The 25,418-nt window shown below is 35.1% G+C and overlaps 3 pseudogenes; all 3 read left to right on the forward strand.

Annotated features, from left to right (window-relative positions):
- The first annotated feature begins 3,146 nt into the window (after positions 1-3,146).
- Positions 3,147-10,201, forward strand: LOC102630944 (calcium-dependent protein kinase 2-like; annotated as a pseudogene).
- Positions 10,202-11,148: 947 nt separating this feature from the next.
- On the forward strand, positions 11,149-19,000 carry LOC102608031 (uncharacterized; annotated as a pseudogene).
- A 324-nt stretch (positions 19,001-19,324) lies between these two features.
- LOC102608320 (calcium-dependent protein kinase 33-like) lies at positions 19,325-24,086 on the forward strand (annotated as a pseudogene).
- The last annotated feature ends 1,332 nt before the right edge of the window (positions 24,087-25,418 follow it).

The following is a 25,418-nucleotide window of genomic DNA, read 5'->3' on the forward strand; positions in this document are numbered from 1 at the left end:
AAATCAGTACACCAGAGTTCAAATCCCTTCACCTCATCTGGATAGCCTAAAAATACACCATTCAAGGCTCTAGGTTCTAGTTTCCCCTGCTTAATGTGTGCAAATGCAGGGCAGCCAAACACCCTTAAATTGGAATAGTCTGCTGGTTTACCAGACCACAATTCAATTGGAGTTTTAAAGTTGATTCCAGAAGAAGGACTTCTGTTTACAATGTAACAGGTTGTAGATAAAGTTTCTGCCCATAGAGCCTTTGACAGTTTTGAGTGTATTAACATGCATCTCACTTTGTCAACCAAAGTCATATTCATCATTTCTGCTAATCCATTATGTTGAGGGGTATGCCTAACTGTTTTATGCCTCATGATACCATTTTCAATACAACAATCATCAAAGTTCTTATTACAAAATTCTAGCCCGTTATCAGTCCTTAGCCTATTGACTTCCCTATTTGTTTGAGTTTCTACCAGTGTCTTCCAAGCTTTAAACTGATCAAATGCATCATCCTTGGTTTTTAACATATATACCCAAACCATTCTAGAAAAATCATGAATGAGAGATAAGAAATATTTTACCCCACCTAGTGAAATTGTCTGTGCTGGCCCCCACAGATCAACATGAATGTAGTCTAGAGTTCCCTTTGAGTTATGGATACTAGTACTAAATTTTACCCTTGAAGACTTTCCTAGGACACGTTTTTCACAGAACCTCAAAGGCTTTATCTTGTCTACACCTAGAACTCCATGTTGTCAGTTCTTTTAAGCCCCTTTCACTCATATGGCCTAACCTCATATGCCACAACATAGATTTGTCTATATTCTGATTTGTCACAGCAACTTCACTTGTTACAGCTGAACCCTGAAGCACATACAGGCCATTGCTCATGTTCTCCTTCATCACAACCATTGACCCTTTCATAACCTTTAAAATGTCTGATTCAAGTTTAACTAGACATCTCATTTTATCAAGCATCCCAAGAGAAATAAAGTTTCTTTTTAATTTAGGAACATATTTAACATCCCTTAGTTCCCTAATCATGCCATCAAACATTTTCAGCCTAATTAAACCCCTGCCAACTACCTTACAGCTAGTATCATTACCCATTACAATTATTCCACCATCATAGGCCTCATAGTTCATGAATAGACTCTTATTAGGGCACATGTGAAAGGAACAACCAGAATCTAGAACTCAATTACCTCTAGTTTGACCATCAGTTGCTATTAGAACTCCAGCTGAGTCATAGCCATCAGATCCCTCGAATTCTGATGCAACAACAGCATCTCCACTCTTCTCTTTTGCATCTTTATTCTTGTATTTCTTCTCAGGACAATCTCTTTTGAAATGACCCTCCTTATGACACTGAAAACATTTCCTTGATTTTGATTTGGATCTTTTCTTCTTTCCCGTGTTCTCTTCTCTTTTTTCAGTCATTCCTCTTACTGTCAAGCCTTATCCATCTCTGGATTCTTTCTTTATTGCAGCCTTGGAACTCAGATTCTCCTTTACATCTACCATGGTAAGAGTTTGCCTTCCACACATAAGTGTGTCAACTAAATGTCCATATGAGCTTGGTAGTGAACAAAGCAGGATCATAGCTTTGTCTTCATCATCAATTTTCACATTAATGTCTTCAAGATCTAGTATGATCTTGTTGAAAGCATCAATGTGATCAGTGATTGAAGACCCATATTCCATCTGAAGGGTATAAAGCTTCTTCTTTGTGGCTAGACGTTTGGCCATTGATTTCTTGGTGTAGAGATCCTCAAGCTTTTTCCGCAGACTTGCTGCTGTCTTTTCACCACCAACCTCTCTGAGTACACCATCTCCAAGGCTTAGAATTATTGCACTATGAGCTCTGTCCAGTACATATGGTAAATCTTCATTAGCAATTTTTCTTGGTTTCTTGGATGATGAAACCTCCCCAAGTGCTACATCTAGACCTTTATGTACCAGCAAGGCCTTCATTTTAAGCCTCCACAGGTGAAAATCATTTTCACATGAAAATTTCTCTACCTCAAGCTTTGGTGCAGCCATTCTGAGATCAAGAATTCAGTGGACTGGCTCTGATACCAATTTGTTAGAACTTAACCAATTTGTCGCCGATTTAGTTCTCCCAAGATCCACCTTTATTTGCTCAAGATTTCAGAATCTACTTAGTTTTATTGGCTAATGAATAAAGTGATAATTCACTCAAGCAACTCAAAGAAAATAGAAAAAAAAAGTACACACACTTGACACCAGTGATTTATAGTGGTTCGGCCACAAGGTGAGCATACATCCACTGTGAAGGAGAAGAAGAGGTCCATTATCAGAGCTTATTAAAGATACAAAGTTCTTGAGAAAATAGTACAAAATCACGCTACACAAGATCTCATCATAGAGCTATATATATAGTAAGGAAATGATCTAGAAGGACCCTTCATCAGTCAACTGCTAACGCCACCTGGGTTTGTTCATAACAAACCCAGTCTTTTGTCCGCGTGATAACAGCCTTTAACGGCCTTTTGAACCTCTGGTAGCCACGTGTTTCATCTTCTTAAGCTCCTGAGTACAAAGCGGTATTCACCTCTGTCGTTTTGAGTAAGTGATGCACGTGTTTCATCACGTGAGTCACTTACTTATTTTACCGACAAAGTAAGAATGTCATACAGCTCCCTGAACTCCTGCAGCTGACATGTCATACCCAATGCAAGGTTTAAGTTGACTTGTCGTATACAGTCTCAAGTTCAGATTTTGAGCTTCATATCTAACACAACCTATACCACTCATATGTGCATACTATATATTACAATTTCTACATGTAAATATAAACAAAATTGAAACTTGTTACAATATCAAAACATGAACTCTGCTCAAATAAATTTGAGATGGATTTTTATCATGGGAATTTCATCAAACAAGGGATGTGTGTGTCTACAAAAAGCAACTACTACAATAAAAACGGTGGGTACAAGTAAATAAATCAGGCATGACCCATCACCCATCAATTTATTCTGCACAAGCCCCCAAAATATTATGAACAAAAAGGAAGAAAATGAAAAATTGCATGTAATAGAGCAAAGGAGCATTCAAAAATGAACAAGGGGTAAAGGAAAATGCACCACTGACAGAGGCGTATGAGAGTGGCCGGTGTCGAAATCGCGTCGATGAGAATTATCGGTGTTAGAATTGCATCAATTAGAACTGCCAGAGTCAGAACCATACTGATGAGAATGAGCGTTTAGGGTTTGTTTCATAAAAAAAAAATTGATTTGAAATGAAGATTAAAAATGAGGATAAAATTGAAATTGAATAATATATAAGACTAATTTAGTAATTTAACCTACAGCTGGGAAAAAAAATCTCTTAAGCTGTCAAAGCCCAACTACAAGTGTTACCAAACACTTTAATACTAGCACAACTACCTTACCACACTCCCAAATACATCTGTAAACTAGACGGTGCAATTCTTGGTAAACCGTACAAAGATGTCAGGTTGCATTACACTATTGGGAAAGAACTGGGTAAGGGAGCATTTGCTGTTACATATCTTTGTACTGAGAATTCAACCGGTTTGCAATTTGCTTGCAAGTTTATCTCTAAGAAAAAAATTGTGGCGGCGTATGAAAAGGATGACATAAGAAGAGAGATTGAGATAATGCGACATTTGAGTAGGCAGCCTAATATAGTTCAATTTAAAGGTGCTTATGAGGACATGCATTATGTGCATATTGTTATGGAGTTATGTGCTGGTGGTGAGCTATTTGACCGAATTATAGCCAGGGGCCATTATAGTGAGAGAGATGCGGCTTCTGTATTCAGGGTAATTATGAATGTTGTGAATGTTTGCCACTCTAAGGGTGTTATGCATAGGGATCTCAAACCTGAGAATTTCTTGTTCACTACCAGGGATGAGAATGATGTTTTGATGGCCACTGATTTTGGGTTATCAGTGTTCATTGAAGAGGGTAAATTTCTTCACTGTATATATTACTTAATACTTATCGTTTCCGTTATAGGCACCACGTACATGTTTGTATTTGAAATCTTATATTTACATACGTTGCGTGAAGCTAAGTTTCTTTGGTAATTAATTTACATTATATATTTAGAAAATAATTTCAAAATATTTAGAAAAATATCAAATATAAAAAGTCTAAAATTAAAAAAAAATTAATAGAAGTGCTAAAAAATAAGGTTAATATCACCTAAATGACACTTATTTCGACATTTATTAAAAAAGCAATAAATGTTTTAAAAATAAACACACAAGTGACACTCTAACTCTAATAAAATTAACATATTTAAATATTATAAATTAAATTAATGATTTTACCCTCCATTAATTGATTTATAATTCTTATAGATAATTAATTTTTATATACAAGTCTTATTGATGAAAGATGAAAACAATTATTTTTTTGAACTAAATTGTAAACTCAAATTTAATTACCAATAAGAAGAAGAAGAGAGAGAGAGAGAGAGAATCAGAGAAGACGAAGAAGAAAAGGAGAAAAATAAAAGAAAAAAGAGAGAGAAACAGAGGAGACAAAAAAGAAGAGGGCATGATCAAAAATAAAGAAAAAAAGTGAGAAAAACAAAGAAGACGAAGAAGAAGAAGAGGGTAAAAGGATTTATGCTGCGTTTACTTATCAGTAATCAGAATTTTCTGTAATGAGAATATGTTGGAATGAGAATGAAGAATAAGAATTAGAATAAGTTGTTTACTTGAGCTGTATAAATCGAAATCATAATGAGTTAGAATTCCATTGATGTGTTTATTTTATCTTAGAATCAGAATTAGAATAACTTTAATTTTTTCAAGTTACTGAAATGTTCTAAGTTAATTATAACCACTACTATTATCATCATCATCATTATTATTTCTGATTTTTATTATCATAAAAATGATTGTTAATAATAATAAAATAAAAATAATATCATTAATAATTTATTAAAATACCCTTTGTTAACTATTGTCATTTGATGATGATGATGATAATAAAACTAATAAAATAAAATAAATAATAGTAATTGTTAATAAATTAATAACACTAATAACAACAACAACAACAATAATACTAATAATAAAATGAATTCCGTTATCATAATAAATTTTTCAGTTTTGTCTTCTTTCAATTTATATTTTTTAATTTCCAAAGAGGGTATCCTGGGTATATTAATAGTGTAGTGGAGATAATTTTGTCATTCCAAGAAATGAGGTTCTCATTGCCAACCCCCTCCGAGAATCACAACTCTAGCGATCAATCCAAAATTTATGTGGGGCCCACGAAATTCATTTTCATTCCCAACCTTAATTTAACAAGTAAACATGTTATTCTTTCTAATTCTTCCATTCTGATTCTCATTCCGGATTAGTAAATACAACATTAATACAATGTGGTATGAACTCGAGTCTCAACCAGATTTCAAATATGTGGGTTTTCCCACATTCTTTTTTCTTTTTTTTAATACAATACCGGATAAGTGCCAAACATTGTATAGTAATATTTTAATACAATGCACAGCTCTAATATAATATAATGAGGCATGCCAAACATGGCCTAAGTGAATTATATCTGAAAATTTTGGCTCATGAATTTATATTGAGAAACAACAAGGAATCAAATGATAAAAGCGACATAAATAATTGACTAATTGTGAGTCTGACCAAAAAGTATTTCATGTTGTTTACAGTCCATTATTCCAAGAGTAGCGGACCTTCCCCACAAACCTCAACTCTGAAACCGAAAAAATCCACTTGCCCTTTTGTATTCATTTGTAATTCATGTTGTATCTTCATCTGAATTACACATCCTGCAGTTTCTGTTTTGTTATCTGTGCTTTTTCACTATGCATCTCATCCTATAATAAAATACTCAAGGTCTCGTTTTCCATGAACATCATAAACAGTTCAGCAGTCTATCGATTTCTAGGTGGTAAAAAGAAATAGGTAGTGTTTTAACCAAAATTCAACACTCAAAACCACAAGATTATGTTATGGCAGCACATCACAAGCAAATACAGGCGTTCTTCGTGATCATAGAAACCAAGAGCCTGTAGCGCCTGAAGCTCAATTGTTAAGCCCAAAACCACTATCTAAGACTTCAGATGCAATTCTTGGTAAAGCTTATGATGATGTTAGGTTATTCTATAATCTTGGTAAAAAGTTAGGTAGGGGTCAATTTGGTGTTACTTATTTATGTATGGAGAATTCGACCGGCAGGCAATTTGCTTGCAAGTCAATTGCTAAGAGGAAACTGTGACTAAGAATGATAAGGATGATATCAAAAGAGAGATTCATATAATGCAACATTTGAGCGTGGGCAGCCTAGCATTGTTGACTTTAAGTGTGTTTATGAGGATAGGCATTTTGTGCATATTGCTATGGAGTACTGTGCTGGTGGTGAGCTATTTGATCGGATTATAGCCAAGGGGCACAATAGTGAGAGAGCTGCAGCATTGGTATTTACGGATATTGTGAATAAAGTGAACGTCTGCCGACCTAAGGGTGTTATGCACATGCATCTCAAACCTGAGAATTTCTTGTTCACTAGCAAGGATGAGAATGCTCGCTTGAAGGTCATTGATTTTGGGTTGGCGTCATTCTTTGAAAAGCGTAAATTTTCTTGTACTTCACTATGCAATTAATCATTTCCCTTGATAATTTTTTTTTTTTTTTGGTCTTAACCACGAGGTATCTTGGGGAGCACCTCAACTGTGGGAGACACCTTTAAGCCCGTACCACAACTCAGACTAGAAGTCCCCGCTCGAACCGGGAGGCACAAGTTCTCCCAACAAAGATGACTTCCCTGCGACTCAAACTGGGGAGCAAACCCAATCAAACCACTGAAAGGGACTTCATTGCCAGTGGAGCTAACACTTTATTAATTCCTTGATAATTTAAATGCACCAAAGAAACAGTTTCAAAATCTACGTGTAGAGCAATCCAGAGCAAAAACGACAGCGTATGGAGCAACGAAACTGTTTCGTTATGAAGCCACGTGAGGAAGCTCGTGACCTCTATAAGTGAAACGACGCTTAGACTTGCGTTTTACTGATAACGGTATTAACGAAGTTGCTCGTGCCAAGTCACGTGCTCGCTTGAAGCTCGTCTGGCCTGGACACGTGGGAAGCAGCTGTGCATTCTGGGTTCAAAGTTTGTTTTTCATCCGTAATATAAAGCTGGTTCACCAGCTCATTTCACGCGAGATTCGAGAGTATTCTAGAGAGTTTTCCAGTAGAGAGAAAGTTGATTCTTGTGCTCTGTAAACACATCTCTGAATGCTTATAATTTTTCTTCATGAATCAATCAAAACAAGCTCTGATGTTTTCACTCGTTGGTGTAGGTCTTGAAAAAGACTGAACCACGTTATCTCTGTAGGTCTTGAAAAAGACTGAACCACGTTATCTCTTGCTTTCTCTGTGTTTTTGTTTCTGATTCATCTTTATCTTTCGTCTTGATTCTATTTCTTGAGTGTTTAAGTCTGGTTAATTGATGGTTGAGTTGATTCAGATTTGATTCTCTGCCTGTGCAACTTGTGTTGATCTTATTCAAGATCTTGGGCAGAGTCTTTGGTTTGATAAGATAATTAGACCAACCAAAGCTCTACACTACGTTTAGACGGCTAAGGGTGGCCCTTGATCATGAAATATCAATTTTCGATCTTTTTATAAAATTTTAAATTGTTCTAATCTTAATTGTACAGAAAGTTTGTATTTCATGTTCGTGCATAAACATGGATTGTTTATGTTTGTGGTATGTTTGGCAGCATTTTGTGGCTTGTGTAGAAAAAGGCATTTTTAATTTAGGCATTGACATTCTTAATCTGATTATGCCTTGGTAAACTTTCTAGGAAAGGTTAGAGGAATAGACTTGGGAGTGCAGGAGTTATATTGTATGTTTTACTATCTGGTGTACCTCCATTTTGGGCAGGTAAAAATATGCATTTTGCAGTTTGCACACTACATGATCTCTTTTCCCCTGTATATGCTTATTTCTTTTGACTTAAAAGTATTGGAAATTTAATATAATCACTCACTTTTGATGAAGTATCCTTGCAGAAACTGAGAAGGGAATTTATGATGCTATTTTGCAAGGAAAACTTGACTTAAAAATTAATCCTCGGCCAACTTTTTCAAGTGGTGCCAAGTAGTTGGTTCACAAGATGCTGACAAGGAAACAAAAAAAAAAAAAATGGATTACTGCTGCTCAAGTTCTAGGTTGAAAGCAGTAGATCCTGAAGTTATCAGTATTTCTTACCTATGATGTTTTGATGTATATATATATGTATATAGTCCATTTAATAGTACCAGTAGTATAGAACATTGAAAACTGTATGAAAGATGTATGTGCAGAGCACCCTTGGCTTAAAGAAAGTGGAGAAGCATCAGACAAGCCAATCGACGGTGCTGTCATTTTCAGGGTAAAGCAATTTCGAGCAATGAACAAACTAAAAAAACTAGCACTAAAGGTAAGTCTAAAGTTCAGGATTCTTCTACAATGAGCTTATTTTCATCTGCTAATACGAGGTGTGACAAATAAGTGAGATGATAAAAGAACAGATCTTGACCACGCCTTAAGTAATAATTGATATAGACATGTCACGTTATTCGTTAACATGACAACGTATAGGTAATGTCAGATTAGTAGAGGATCTAAATCAAATATGGAAATCTAGATATGTTCATGAGAACATTGTATTGTAAACATTATAATAGAATTTATATGGCAGTTAGAATCATGTGGTATATATTTGATTGAATTTCTGCGTCTACACTTCCTGATAAAAAATGCTTAATTGTAGGGTGTCTATAAATATAAAGTGTGTGTGTATATATATATGAGCAAGTCCGATGATTCATCTGTTTTATTGTGCTTTTGCCTACTGACAACCTGTGCCGGGTTCATTTCAAATTAATATATATATATAGGTCATTGTGCGAAGTCTTCCAACCGAAGAAATATGAAAACTCAAGGAAAAACTCACGGAGAAGGACACTGACAACAATGGCTTACTTATGATGAATTGAAAGCAGGATTAGCTAAACCTGAATAGATGCTTACAAAAACCGAAGTCAGCAGTGCATGCAAGCCGTAAGGAATTCATGAGCTCTGAATTCATCCTATTGTCTGTCTATTTGCATTATATGCTCAGCTGATATTGCTGACCATGCATTTCTAAAGGCTGATATAGATGGAAACAAGACTATCGTTTACATTGAATTTATAACTGCTACGATGCAAAGACACAAGCTAGAAAGATTTGAACGTCTTTATAAAGCTTTCCAACACTTTGACAAGGATAATAGTGGGTGAGTATTTTTTTATATACTTCTATGAATGTAGAAGCATCTTTAGCAAACTTTGATCCTCGGTTACAGACAGAACTGCATTGATGAAGCAATTACTTAGTTTGTTCTTCTACATTATGAACGCCTGTGCAGATATATCACAGTCGATGAATTGGAAACAGCTTTTAAAGGATATAACATGGGAGATGATGTCACGATTGCAATGAAAAAAGAAATAATGTCTGAAGTTGATAGAGATAAAGTAGTTAATCTGGTTCTTGTTTTTTGATAGGATGGTAGGATGGTAGGATCAGCTAAGCCTCGGCCTCATGTGTCATGTGTTATGTGTTTAATTATAGGATGGTAGGATCAGCTACGATGAATTTCGAGCGATGATGAAAAGCGGAACCCATCTGCAAGCAGTATCTTCGAGACCTTTAGCTCACGTTGTTGCCATAAGACGGAAGATATTCTGGCAGTGGTACCTAAAGCCGTGCTTTATACAAAGGTATCTGTATTTGTTTTTTTATGATAATAAAAATTAGAATTGAAATATATAAAAGGAGAGTGCGGAACCCCCACATGTTGCCTAAACACTAGACACCCCCCACTTTAAAAATTCTATAAATTGATCATTCATAAATTAATTAATTTAAGTTATACGTGCTTTTTTTTTTCCTACTTAATAGTCATTGGCCATCTATGACTCTATAAAGTTAATTTATCTATTTTACCTTTATGATATAAAATGAATAAAATTCTCGTAAAACATGTGCTACTCTGCCTTAATATTTTAATGATGTAATTATAACTTGTAATCTTGCATAATGCGATTTTCTAAATATTAATAATGAAATAGGTAAATTAGTAACTTACCTTAATTTTAATTTTACTTGATAGGCTTCCAGTGTTCTTGGAACAGTTTTAACTTCTAACTAGCTAGCATGAGATTTGATGAAGTGTTGGAGAAGTGCCAGAAATACAAAGAAAATGAAGCGCAAAAATTAATTAATGAACCTAGAATAAAACTTTGCAAAGAATAATAATAATAATAGATTATATTGAATCTAACAATCCTACTACAATAAAGACAAAGACAAAAAGAAGTTTTGGAAGTTATAATAATTTTGAGGAGAATTTTGTCCTTTACATATGATGGTAGAATAATCAAATTGATCTCATTTGAACTCAACTCTAGCGGTCAAAAAATTCAAGGGACCTAACTGACAATAGGAGAAATTAAATAATGAAAATTATGCAAATTACTAAAGGAATTAGAGAGTTCTTAAATGATTAATTACGAAAAACTCTAATTTGTTTGAATTTAAAATTTTTAAAGGAGTTTATAGTAAATTATTCGAGTAAGTGGGATGTAATTAACCAAGATTAGGAAAAGAACAGATACCTCCCATTAAGTTAGTAAGAAAGACTTGTATTTATGTGCTTACTCTGTCAAATGATAGAACATGTTGGTCTCGAAATCTATAGTGATTATATGAATAAAACTCAACAAATAAATAAAATTATGGCATGCTTCCATAAAACCAATGGCAGAGCCTGATGAGGTAATAGCGCAGCATGCAGAGATAAGTTTTTTCTCCAAGTTAATTCGGTACTTCATGTCGTGGTTTCGATTTCAGTTATTATTTTAAACCCAAGATATCCAAACTTGTTAATAACGAATGATCCCAAGACCAGATCTGGAACCCAGAACTCAAAAGAAAGGCAAAATTATCAAACTGTACAAAAGTTTACATGCCAGGGGTAAGCAGGTATTTTCAAAACGTAGAGAGGCAATGGGGTATTGAGCCAAATATCAGGGGGCGTGCAGCAATTTACGAGCAAATTATTGTAAACAATCCATCCTTCCGAAGTCTGAATGGGATATTAAAAAAGAAAGTGTTTTTAATAGAGGACGGTCGAATTGCCTTCGCAGCGGTCTTCTTCTAACAAATCTCATTGTAAATTTTAAAGAATCAATTCAAAGGCAGGAACTGTGATGTGTAGTTGAATACATCTGGGTCCTGCATATTCTTTGAAATTGCCCACCTGCAAAAGTCAAATCCTGAGGTCCTGTCTCGCATCCTCTGTGCCGGTGGCGGCCAGAAATGGGTTGCATTTTCAGCAAAGGCCAAGACTCAGACCACCCAGCAGCACGCCAACTCCATGACAAAGGCCAAGATGGAGACTACCCAGCAGCACGCCAACTCCATGATGCAATTCTTTGTAAAGCTTATGAGGATGTTAAGTTACATTATACTCTTGGTAGAGAATTGGGTAGGGGTGAATTTGGTATAACCTATCTTTGTACTGAGAATTCAACCGGTTTGGAATTTGCTTGCAAGTCTATTCCTAAAAGAAAGCTGGTAAATGATTATTATAAGGATGATGTAAGAAGAGAGGTTGAGGTAATGCAATATTTGAGTGGGCAGCCCAACATAGTCCAATTCAAGGCTGCTTATGAGGATGACCAATTTGTGCATATTGTTATGGAATTATGTGTTGGTGGTGAGCTATTTGATCGAATTGTAGCCAGGGGCCATTATAGCGAGAGATCTGCGGCTTCTGTATTCAGGGTAATTATGAATGTTGTGAATGTTTGCCACTCTAAGGGTGTTATGCACAGGGATCTCAAACCTGAGAATTTCTTGTTCACTACCGGGGATGAGAATGCTGTTTTGAAGGCCGCTGATTTTGGGTTATCAGTGTTCATTGAAGAAAGTAAATTTCTCTACCTTCCTTGCACATTTTCCATGTTTAGATTTTACTGCATGTAGTAGTCTTTCATGCCTGTAGAATTTTCCGATACATATCATTTGAGTAAGCTGTAACTCACTTAATGTATTGATTTAGGTGAAATCATAAGAAAATAATACAAAACTCTTAGGATCACCAGGAAGGCATATTTGATTAATCGAGCTATTAATGTATCCTTTTTTTATTACCGTATGATTCATTTTCCAGGAAAGGCTTACGACGAAATAGTTGGGAGTCCTTACTATATGGCTCCCGAAGTATTAAAGCGAAGTTATGGGAAGGAAGCAGACATTTGGAGCGCAGGAGTGATATTGTATATTTTATTGTGTGGTGTGCCTCCCTTTTGGGCAGGTGAAAATCAATATTCTTTTTGCACCCTACACGATCTCTTTTCACTTCAACAACGTTTTTGTATTTCTTACCGTCAACTAAGAGTACAGAGTGTGACTATGACCACTCTGAATTTTTTGTGTGCTCTGCAGAAACGGAGCAGGGAGTTGCTCTGGCTATATTAAAAGGAGAAATTGACTTCCAACGTGATCCATTTCCAAGTATATCAAGCAGTGCCATAGAGTTGGTTCGCAGGATGCTAACACTGGATCCAAAAAGGCGGATTACTGCTGCTCAAGTTCTAGGTATAAAGCATTGGATCCTCATGTTATTAATTTTTCTCATTCATTCTATCTATGCTGCTTTGATTACTGCAAGTTAAAATTTATTGGTCTATTTAATAATACAAATGGTATAGCTACCACTGAAAAATGTATATGATATGCAGAGCACCCTTGGCTTAAAGAAAGTGGAGAAGCATCAGATAAGCCAATTGATACTGCTGTTATTTTCAGGATGAAGCAGTTTACGGCAATGAATAAACTAAAGAAACTTGCACTAAAGGTAAGTCTAACTGTCTAAGGCCCATGAGTCCCTCCTAAATGAGCTTAAACTTGAGAAATACTTGGATAGGATTGATAGATATAAAGGAAAGTGACAAAGCTTGTATCTTAAGCACACGTGACAAATAATATACATGTGTCAAAAGATTCTCCAAATTATAACATGTATGTGAATCTATACCTGATGACATTGTATGCATGTTCATGACGACATTTTAATTCTAAATATTATAACAGAAATTTATATGACTGACTATCATGAGTTACATGTTTGATTGAAATTTTGCATCTACGCTTCCTCGTCAACAACATTATATTGTATTGTTGTATTTTGAAAACTTGTGCAAGCCAATAAAAATTTATGTATTCTATTGTGTTCGCCCTACTGATAAACCATGTGTTCTTTAGGTCATTGTGGAAAATCTTCCTACTGAAGAAATACAAAAACTAAAAGAAAAATTTACAGAGATGGACACTGACAACAGTGGCACTCTTACTTACGATGAATTGAAGGAAGGATTAGCTAAACTTGGATCGACACTTACAGAATTTGATGTCAAGCAGTACATGCAGGCTGTAAGTAATTCATGAACGCTGAGTTTATCACACTGTCTGTCTATTTGCATTATACCCAGCTGATATTGTTGGCTCTGCATTTCTGCAGGCTGATATAGATGGAAATGGGACCATTGACTACATTGAGTTTATAACAGCTACGATGCAAAGGCACAAGCTACAAAGATTTGAAAATCTTTATAAAGCCTTTCAGTACTTTGACAAGGATAATAATGGGTAAGCTTCTCATTTTATTTTTATTATTATAGAAGCATGTTGAGCATTATTTGCATCCTCAGTTTTTTCATGATCTGAATGGGGAATATTGAAAACCTACTCCCTCCATTAACTGGCTAAAATTTAATGGGTTATATCTGGAGTCAATTGACTAATTAATGAAGTTTTTATTCTAAATGGCTATGTAGATATATCACGGTAGATGAACTCGGAAAAGCTTTCAAAGATTATGGCATGGGTGATGATGCCACAATTGCTACAATTAAAGAAATAATGTCTGAAGTTGACAGAGACAAAGTAAGTTGATTTTCAGTTTCAAGGGCATTAGTAATTTGTCTTCATTATTGTAAGTCAATTCCCACGCCTTTAATTTGTGTATACAGGATGGTAGAATCAGCTATGATGAATTTCGTTCAATGATGAAATGCGGAACCCAACTGCGAGCATTGTCTTCTAGATCTCTGGCTCATGTTGTAACCGTAAGACGCAAGGTATTCTGGTAGGTAAACTGTGTTGTTATTCATCGTTTTCTGTATATCTTTGTAAATTTTGTTATTGCAGTTTTGTGAGAGTGTATTAGAACAATAATAGTCATATACGGAATTGCACAAAATTACCTTCTTCCCATTTTCTTCTTACAGTCAAATAAATAAATATTAGGAAGTGAACAAATTTTGTGATGCATACATAGGCTCTGAATATTGTAGGATCAAAAGATTTATGCAGTATTTCTATTAAGATTTGTTTCTATGAAATAAAATACAGTTGAAACAAATACATGGATGAGTACACATACAGTTGAAACAAATACATGGATGAGTACACATACAGTTGAAACAAATACTTGGATGAGTACACGCTTTATTCTATGAATCTCCTTTGATTCAAAAAAGGAAAATGCAGAGAGGCGAGAGAGAAGACATTGGCAAAAATCACCATCATCACAGCAGCAAACGGGCACTTAATAAATTAGAAAGTCTTTCTTCTCGTCACAATAATTAACCTTTCTTGATTTGCCCAATTTTGTTAAAATGTTAAGCCTAGAGAGAGCTTCGCCACTTAGCCATTGCAACTTGGGGGTTTAATTGCACTCGAATCGCTATTTCAGCCTCTGAGGAAGACGAATTAGAGGACAATGCCTGTGGGTCAGTGTGTTAACATAAGCAAAATTGTAAACGGCAGTGATCCTTCAACAGCTTTGAAAACTCGCTCTTTTTATCAATCAATTTCTTCAAGCTGAGACCTTGTTCAGAGATGGAGAGGGGAACAACAAAGAGAGAAAAGGACTTGAAAAATAAAATAAAAAATTGTTTGCATTAAATTATTTGCAAATCTAAGGTTATTTTTTTATTACTAGTGGATAATATTAGGGGCAAATATAATACATTCATCGGTCAACTATGGTTTGACCATAAAGAAAAAAACAAAAAACTAATGACATGAGGGTGGGGGGATGACTTTTCCAATAATTGGACCATAATAAACCCCAAAAAAAACGCATTTTTTACCAATTATTTTATATATTAAATGCACTTATCTTCATATTATTAATCTGTTAGAAGATTTTTATTGGGAATATTAATTTTTGTACTATTTATAAATTTTTTTAAAAAATAATGAATTATGTGGGCTATGTGTATATTTGAACGATATAATTTAATTTATTGATTTTTTAAATTTATGGGGAGAATAAAAATATGAATGGAATCTTTGTTATTCATTGTTTGTGTCATGGGGAAGGTTCATTATCGGGTTACACCACCATCATTTATTCAAACTTCTATCCTATCCCACGCGTTTCTTTTTCGCTGACCATTTCGAACAAAAGCCAAAAAATTTCAGAATTTCTTACCAAAAAAAATAAAGGGCCAATAAATTTTAACCATAATGACGCATAGTTTGATAGAAAAAATACATACGCGTACCAATATATAGTTGATATCTCCGAATTGGGCAAGCTGGAATTGCTCTTTGTATTTTATTTTACTTTTCCTTAAAATCTCACTTGATTCCCTATAATTTATCTTTGATCTCAAGTGGATTTGTTCCAGTTGACTTCTGTAAAGATCCAGACATCCAGAGTTAAGCTTGAGCTGAGCCTCTTATGCAGAAATGGGTGGCTGTTTAAGCAAAATCCCGGGCTCCTCAAAGCCAGCAGCAGCCCGACAGCAGCAACCACCTAAACTAGATGATGCAATTCTTGGTAAACCGTACGAGGATGTCAGGTTGCATTACACCATTGGGAAAGAACTGGGTAAGGGAGCATTTGCTGTTACATATCTTTGTACTGAGAATTCAACCGGTTTGCAATTTGCTTGCAAGTCTATCTCTAAGAAAAAAATTGTAGCTGCGTATGAAAAGGATGATGTAAGAAGAGAGATTGAGATAATGCGACATTTGAGTGGGCAGCCTAATATAGTTCAATTTAAGGGTGCTTATGAGGACAGGCATTCTGTGCATATTGTCATGGAGTTATGTGCTGGTGGTGAGCTATTTGACCGAATTATAGCCAAGGGCCATTATAGTGAGAGAGATGCGGCTTCTGTATTCAGGGTAATTATGAATGTTGTGAATGTTTGCCACTCTAAGGGTGTTATGCACAGGGATCTCAAACCTGAGAATTTCTTGTTCACTACCAGGGATGAGAATGCTGTTTTGAAGGCCACTGATTTTGGGTTATCAGTGTTCTTTGAAGAGGGTAAATTTCTTCACCATATATATGTTTGTATTTGAAATCCATTATAGTCACCATATATATGTTTGTATTTGAAATCTTATATTTACATACGTTCATGTGAACCTAAGTTTCGATGTTCAATTATGTCTGATAAATGAATGGCATTTCCATTTAATTTCAATAGTGAATTAGACATGCAGTATGCCGTGAGGCTTCATGTATTACTTTAGATGAAATCATCAGAAAATAATGTGAAACTCTTAGGATCACCATGAAAGGCTTGTTTAATCTAGCTATCAACTTATCCTTGTCTGATGATACCATGGTGCACTTTCCAGGAAAGGTATTCAGGGATTTAGTTGGGAGTGCTTACTATGTTGCTCCTGAAGTGTTACGGCGCAGATATGGGAAGGAAGCAGATATTTGGAGCACAGGAGTTATACTGTATATTTTACTATGTGGTGTGCCTCCATTTTGGGCAGGTGAAGATATTCGTGTTGCCCCCTAGAGGATCTCTTTTCCCTTCAACACACTATACTTTTTCGTTACTAATATCCAGAAGTATAGCAGTAATCACTAATCACTCACAAGTTATGATGTGCTCTGCAGAAACTGAGAAGGGCATTTTTGAAGAAATATACAAAGGAGAAATTGACTTTCAAACTGATCCATGGCCAATTATTTCAAGCAGTGCCAAGGAGTTGGTTCGCAGGATGCTGACACAGAATCCAAAAAGGCGGATTACCGCTGCACAAGTTCTAGGTATAAAACATTAGATTGTGAATTTATTAGTTTTTCTCGCCCAGGCTGCTTTGATAATTATAAGTTAAACTTTATTTAGTCCAGTTAATGTTACCAAGAGTATAAGTACCATTGACAGCCATATGCATGACATACAGAACACCCTTGGCTTAAAGAAAGTGGAGAAGCATCAGACAAGCCAATTGACACTGCTGTTCTTTTCAGGATGAAGCAATTTAGGGCAATGAATAAACTAAAGAAACTCGCACTAAAGGTAAGTCCAAGGGCCTATGATCCTGTCCTTCTAAATCTTATGGGAGTGTGATCTTGAGTCACATGTTTGATTAAATTATTACAACTTTACTTCCTCATCAACATGTTTTATTTTAGAGCTTTTATTATATCTTATGAACTATGTGCAAGTCCAATGAATGAATGCATTTGATTGTGCTCCCCTGGCCCTACTGATAAACTAATTGGATCGTAAATATAATTGTAAAGGTCATAGTGGAAAATCTTCCGACTGAAGAAATACAAATGCTCAAGGAAAAATTTACAGAGATGGACACTGACAAGAGTGGTGCACTTAGTTATGGTGAACTGAAGGCAGGATTAGCTAAACTTGGATCGACACTTAGAGAAGTTGATGTCAAGCAGTACATGCAAGCTGTAAGCAATTCATCAACTCTGAATTAATATTTTAGTCTGTCTATATGCATTATAGTTGGCTGATGTTGTTGGCTCCACATTTCAGGCTGATATAGATGGAAATGGGACTATTGACTACATTGAATTTATCACTGCTACAATGCAAAGACACAAGCTAGAAAGATTCGAACATCTTGACAAAGCCTTTCAATATTTTGATAAGGATAATGATCGGTTAGTTTCTTGTTCTAAAATGTAAAATTAGAAAACGACCCTTTGGCACTTTGACTGCTCTGTATACAGCCCAAGAAAAACCTTTGTTATGCTTTTTGTATAACATGAACTGAAACATATATAATATTATCAGAATTTAAAACAAAAGAAAAAATCTTTTTGTGGTGGCTTCTGTAATTGGTTAAAAAGAAAACTTACCCCAAAATCAATATCAGAAGTGAAGTTAGGGAATTAAGTACTGCAGTTCTTTCTCAAAATGCTGTGCAGCTATATCACAGTCGATGAACTGGAAATAGCATTTAAAGAATACAACATGGGTGATGATGCCACAATTAAAGAAATAATGTCTGAAGTTGATAGAGACAAAGTAAGTCGATTCTTACTTTTGAACATGTTTAATTTGTCCGCATTATTGTTGTTATAAGCTTAGTTCTCACATCTTTTGTGTTTATAGGACGGCAGGATCAGCTATGATGAATTTTGTGCAATGATGAAAAGGGGAACACAACCGCGAGAATTCTCTTCCAGATCTCTGTCTCATGTTGTAACCATGAGACGCAAGATTTTATGGTAGATAAACTGTACGTGCCATTCAATAGTTTTCCAAATACATGGTGTTATATTTGTCTAAACTAAACAGGGCATTACGGTGCCACTATCCGAGTGGTGAATTTTTGTCTTCAAATTTGAATCGAGTCCCATGCGGCTCAAAGTGCCATGATGTCTTGTTTAGTTTAGATAAGTACAACATCAAGTTCTTGGAATCTTGGATCCAATTGTACAGTACGGATTGAATCTACTACTCGATTACTTCGACGATATCGATGTATCGTCATTTTTTTTTTTGGTGAATAATTTGAGCTGTAAATAATTATGCAACTTAAATATTGTAAGGAATCGGGTGTTTACGTGATTTATTATTATTTTTGTAATGAGACGAGAAGAATAAATATGAACAGAAAGAGTAAATTGTTGTTGATATTTATCAGTTTTTAAATTCATTTAATTAATGTGTGCTTTTACAGATTTTTTTCGATCCCAAATGGATTTGCTTGGTATTGTGCAAATTAACATTTGGCCCGTATAATTATGTTAACGGAATTGAATTATAAAATTTGAAAGAATAAATTGTATAGAGTAATTATCAGAAATCTTAACTCTTAAGTGACTGTACGAACCTTCGATTAAAGACATTGAAAATTTATTTTTACCCATTACCCATCAATTTGGTACGTGAAATTTGAAGAACCTGTTTGGTTCATAAATTAACTAATAATTACGAAAGTAAAGCTGGGTGTAGTGCATGGTTTTGTGGAAATACGAGGCATGTTGAAGTATTCTTAAAAAATAAGGGGCCTAGTGGGGTATTAGGCTAGAAAACAGGGGTGTGGTGTGATAACTGAAAATATTATTTTTGGACCTTTTTTTAGTGAGGAGGAGGCCAGACAAGACAAGTGGACAACAGGACAAGTGCAAGTGCCCGACTCCGCCCGATCTTCTCCTCCCTCATCTCTCTATTTTTATTTTTTTTTCATTTTTCCTTTTTTTTCCCCTCATAGTTAGTTTGCATTTTTATGCAGAAGTTTGAACTTGGAATATTTTCAATCTTCTAAAAAGCTTTGTTAACTCAGTTGTTTGGAAATAATAAATAATTGTTATCAATGAGGAATCAGAAGTTCTCCAATGTTACTATATGCTGTCTCTTTGCCGCCTGCAACCAGTGGCCAAATCATAATCTTTGATTTGATGGTTATTTTGTTATAAATAGTAACTAACAGAGGTTACAGGATGATAAAGACTGCTTTTGAGGATAACTTTGTACATAGAGGGGTCATTTTGGTTGAATGACATCTAACAGGGGCGAAAATACAAATAATATATACACGGGCCCTGCCTTCAATATTTTTTGCTATTTTTTGATTACACAGATATTGTAATCAGAAGCTTATTGATATACAATTGATATACAATCAGACACTTATCGGGATTTTTTTTGTCTTTTGCTGCAGTTGTAGGACACAGTCTGAATATTCTTTCCTCACATACTATTGGAGGACACCCGACTCTGCTTTTTTTGTCTTTTGCTACAGTTTTAGGACGAAGTCTGAATATTCTTTATTCACATACTATTGGAGGACGCCCTACTCCCAAGCAAAGGAATATCGACTCCATTCTAAGAGATAATCGAGTCCTATCAAAGCTAGGACTTGAACCTAGGAACATTCAAGTCACTCGAAGTTGAGTGGCTGGACTGTTGCCAATGGACTAAGAGCCTATTGGAAAATTGGGAGAAGTTTAGTTAATAATCATTGATCATTGAAGGTTCTGTTTTTAGTGTTAGTTTGTAATAACAAGCTTCTATCATATGATTTTATCTCAGTCACTTAAGTCAATGTAGAGTTGGCTCAATGTGACCAAAAATAAAACTCCAATGTTACTTACATTTTCTGGTTATGGTTTGTTGAAGTTTAAGTGTTTTTTTAATTTAAGTTTTTTGATTGAGTAATTAGTCTGATACTGAGGAGTTTTATGGCAGCTGAATTTGGTACAGATTACAAAGGATCGATCATGGATCAAGAATTACCAACAACCATGGACCATGAACTACTCAATGTATTAAGACGTGAGGATGAACATCAAATCAGGCTACTCGCAGTTCGAATGCAAAATATTTTCAGCACAATGAGTCCCCGAGGCAACATAGTGCTTCATATGGCTATCAGATTTCAAAAACATAAAGTGGTACAGGAGATTCTCTGGCGACAGCTTTCACTTCTCCGGAAGAACAACTGGAAGGGAGAGACTGCATTGCTTATTGCTGCCAGGGCTGGTGACCCTGCTATCGTTAGTACACTCTTGAATTATGTGCCGGCAGTTAAAAATGGAACGGAAGCAGAACCAGAGAGCCTTTTAAGGATGACAGAATTTGAAGGCAACACTTCTCTGCATAATGGGGTAGGGGAGTATTTTATCAAACTGTACAAAAGTTTACATGCCAGGGGTACGGGGGTATTTTCCAAAATAAAGGGGTAATGGGGTATTGAGCCAAACATCAGGCAGCATTGAGCAATTTACAAGCAAATTATTATAAGCAGCACATATATTATAGTTTTGTTTAGCAACTCGGAAGTGTTTTTAATAGAGGACAGTAGAATTGGCTACACAGCGGTCTTCTTCTAACAAATCTCATTCTAAATTTCAAAGAATCAATTTAAAGGCAGAAACTATGATGTAAGCTGTATACATCTTGGGTCCTGCATATTCTTTGAAATTGCCCATCTGTGAAAGTCAAATCCTGAGGTCCTGTCTTGCATCCTCTGTGGTGGTGGCGGCCAGAAATGGGTTGCATTTTCAGCACAAGCCAAGACTCAGACCGCCCAGCAGCATGCCAACTCCATGATGCAATTCTTGGTAAAGCTTATGAGGACGGTAAGTTACATTATACTATTGGCAAAGAATTGGATAATGGTGAATTTGGTATAACTTTTCTAATTGTCTTTGTATTGAGAATTCAACCGGTTTGCAGTTTGCTTGCAAGTCTATTTCTAAAAGAAAATTGGTAAAAGATTATGAAAAGGATGATGTAAGAAGAGAGGTTGCGGTAATGCAATATTTGAGTGGGCAGCCTAATATAGTTAAATTCAAGGCTGCTTATGAGGATGACCAATTTGTGCTATTGTTATGGAATTATGTGCTGGTGGTGAGTTATTTGATCGAATTGTAGCCAGGGGCCATTATAGCGAGAGATCTGCGGCTTCTGTATTCAGGGTAATTATGAATGTTGTGAATGTTTGGCGTTCTTAGGGGTGTTATGCACAGAGACCTCAGACCTGAGAATTTCTTGTTCACCAGCATGGACGAGAATGCTGTTTTGAACGCCAATGATTTTGGGTTATCAGTGTTCATTGAAGAGGGTAAATTTCTCGTCCTTCCTTGCATATTATCTATGTTTAGATTTTACTGAATATAGTAGTCCCTCATGCCAGTAGAATTTTCTGATATATATCATTTGAGTAAGCCGTAACTCAGCATAATGTATTGATTTAGGTGAAAATCATAACAAAATAATGAAAAACTCTTGGGATCACCATGAAAGGCATATTTAATTAATCTAGCTATTAATCTATCCTTTTTTGATTATCGCATGATACATTTTCCAGGAAAGGCATACAGATAAATAGTCGGAAGTCCTTACTATATTGCTCCCGAAGTATTATGGCAAAGTTATGGGAAGGAAGCAGACATTTGGAGCGCAGAAGTTATATTGTATATTTTATTGTGTGGTGTACCTCCCATTTGGGCAGGTGACAATCAATATTCATTTTGCACCCTACAGGATCTCTTTTCACTTCAACAACGTATTTGTATTTCTTACTGTCAACTAAGAGTACAGAGTGTAACTATGACCACTCTGAATATTTTATGTGCTCTGCAGAAACGGAGCAGGGAGTTGCTCAGGCTATATTAAAAGGAGAAATTAACTTCCAACATGATCCATTTCCAAGTATATCAAGCAGTGCCATAGAGTTGGTTCGCAGGATGCTAACACAGATCCAAAATGGCGGATTACTGCTGCACAAGTTCTAGGTATAAAGCTTTAGATCCTCATGTTATTAATTTTTCTCATTTATTCTATCTATGCTGCTTTGATTACTGTAAGTTAAAATTTATTAGTCTATTTAATAATACAAATGGTATAGCTACCACTGAAAAATGTATATGATATGCAAGCATCCTTGGCTTAAAGAAAGTGGAGAAACATCGGATAAGCCAATCGATACTGCTGTTATTTGCAGGATGAAGTAGTTTACGGCAATGAATAAACTAAAGAAACTTGCACTAAAGGTAAGTCTAAGGCCCATGAATCCCTCCTAAATGAGCTTAAACTTGAGAAATACATGGATAGGATTGATAGATATAAAGGAAAGTGACAAAGCTTGTATCTTAAGCACACGTGACAAATAATATACTCACGTCAAAAGATTCTCCAAATTATAACATGTATGTGAATCTATACATGATGACATTGTATACATGTTCATGATGACATTTTAATTCTAAACATTATAACAGAAATTTATATGACTGGCTATCATGAGTTACATGTTTGATTGAATTTTTGCATCTACACTTCCTTGTCAACAACGTTTAATTGTACTGTTGTATTTTGAAAACTTGTGTAAGCCAATAAAAAATTATGTATTCTATTGTGTTCCCCCTACTGATAAACCATGCGTTCTTTAGGTCATTGTGGAAAATTTTCCTACCTAAGAAATACAAAAGCTAAAGGAAAAATTTACAGAGATGGACACTGACAACAGTGGCACTCTTACTTACGATGAATTGAGGGAAGGATTAGCTAAACTTGGATCGACGCTTACAGAATTTGATGTCAAGCAGTACATGCAAGCTGTAACTAACTCATGAACTCTGAGTTTATCCCACTGTCTTTCTATTTGCATTATACCCAGCTAATATAGTTGGCTCTGCATTTCTGCAGGCTGATATAGATGGAAATGGGACTATTGACTACATTGAGTTTAGAACAGCTATGACGCAAAGGCACAAGCTAGAAAGATTTGAAATTTCTTTACAAAGCCATCCTGTACCTTGACAAGGATAATAACGGTAAGCTTCTCATTTTATTTTTATTACTGTAGAAAGCATGTTGAGCAGTTTTTGGCTCCTCAGGTTTATCATGATCTGAATGAGGGATATTGAAGACATACTCGCTCCATTAACTTGCTTAAATTGAATGGGTTATATCTGGAGTTAATTGACTAATTAATGAAGTTCTATTCTAAATGGCTATGTAGATATATCAGGTAGATGAACTCGGAAAAGCTTTTAAAGATGATGGCATGGGTGATGATGCCACAATTGCCACAATTAAAGAAATAATGTCTGAAGATGACAGAGACAAAGTAAGTTGATTTATATTTTTGGAGGGCATTAGTCATTTGTCTGCATTATTGCAAGCCAATTCCCACGCCTTTAATTTGTGTTTACAGGATGGTAGAATCAGCTATGATGAATTTCGTTCAATGATGAAACGCGGAACCCAACTGTGAGCATTGTCTTCTAGATCTCTAGCTCATGTTGTGGCCACAAGACACAAGGCATTCTGGTAGGCTGTGTTGCTATTAAACGTTTTGTGTATATGTTTGTAAATTTTGTTATTGAAGTTTTGTGAGTCTAAAAGACCAATAATAGTCATACGCGGAATTGTACAAAATTACCTTCTACCCTTTTAGTTAGTATAAATAAGTATTTTTAGTAGCTTTTACAAGTGGAGAATTTGATTTTCAGCAATATTTTTAATTTTTAAATATTTGTGTGAGTATTTAAATTAGTTAATTCTCAGTATTTTATGGAATAAATGAGTTAATCCCTAAATTCACAGAATTCTTTTGAATCAATGTGAATTTAATTTTTTTTTTATTTCGATATTCTCTAAAATCAACGGAATATTAGAATCTTAAAATTTTGATGCACCTTCATTTCATAAAAATGATTAAGCTTGCTTGATTTGCCTAAAATGTTAAATGCTAAGTTGCGTGTTGCCGTTGCATTAGAATACGCCACTTAAGCTTATGAGGAAGACGAATTAGAGGACAATGTCAAGATTTACTGAATGCTTCTTTAACGACTTGAAAACTTCCTCTTTTTATCAATCAATTTCTTCAAGCTTAGGCTTCGTTCAGAGATGGAGACTGCAGAGGAGACCAGCAAAGAGAGAAAAAAGATTAGGAAAAAAAAAACTAAATTGTTTGTATTAAATTATTTGCAAATTTAAGGTTGCTTTTGTCTTTTTCGGTAATAATAGATAATATTAGGGGCAAATACAATACATTCATCAGTCAACTATGGTTTGACCATATAAATAAAACAAAAAGCCAATGACATGAGGGTGGAGTGGTGACTTTTCCAATAATTCGGGTGTAATAAAAGAAAAAATATGCATTTTTACAAATTATTTTAAATATTAAATACAATTATCTTCATATTATTAATCTGTTAGAAAATTTTCATTGGTAATATTAATTTTTGTATTAGTTATAAAATTTTCTAAAAATAATGAATTATGTAGGCTACGTGTATATTTGGGACTTTAAGGTGTAATGCAACTTCTGAAAATTAAAACTTAAAAGATATTATTTAATTTATTGATTTTTTTAATTAATGGAGAGAATAAAAAAATGAACGGAATCTTTTGTTATTCATTGCTTGTGCCATGGGGAAGGTTCCAAAATTCCAATTTTTATAATCCCCTTTTGGATCCAGCTGCCTTCCAACCGTTGCAAGGTACTACAACTTTTCTTCTGAAATAAAAAAGGTACCACAACTTTTGTCTTTTTTGTGTGTTAATTTTGATTTGGCCCCTTGCTTTCCCTTTTATTTTC

This window comes from Citrus sinensis, chromosome 9 (assembly GCF_022201045.2).
Source record: "Citrus sinensis cultivar Valencia sweet orange chromosome 9, DVS_A1.0, whole genome shotgun sequence".
Lineage (NCBI taxonomy): Eukaryota > Viridiplantae > Streptophyta > Magnoliopsida > Sapindales > Rutaceae > Citrus > Citrus sinensis.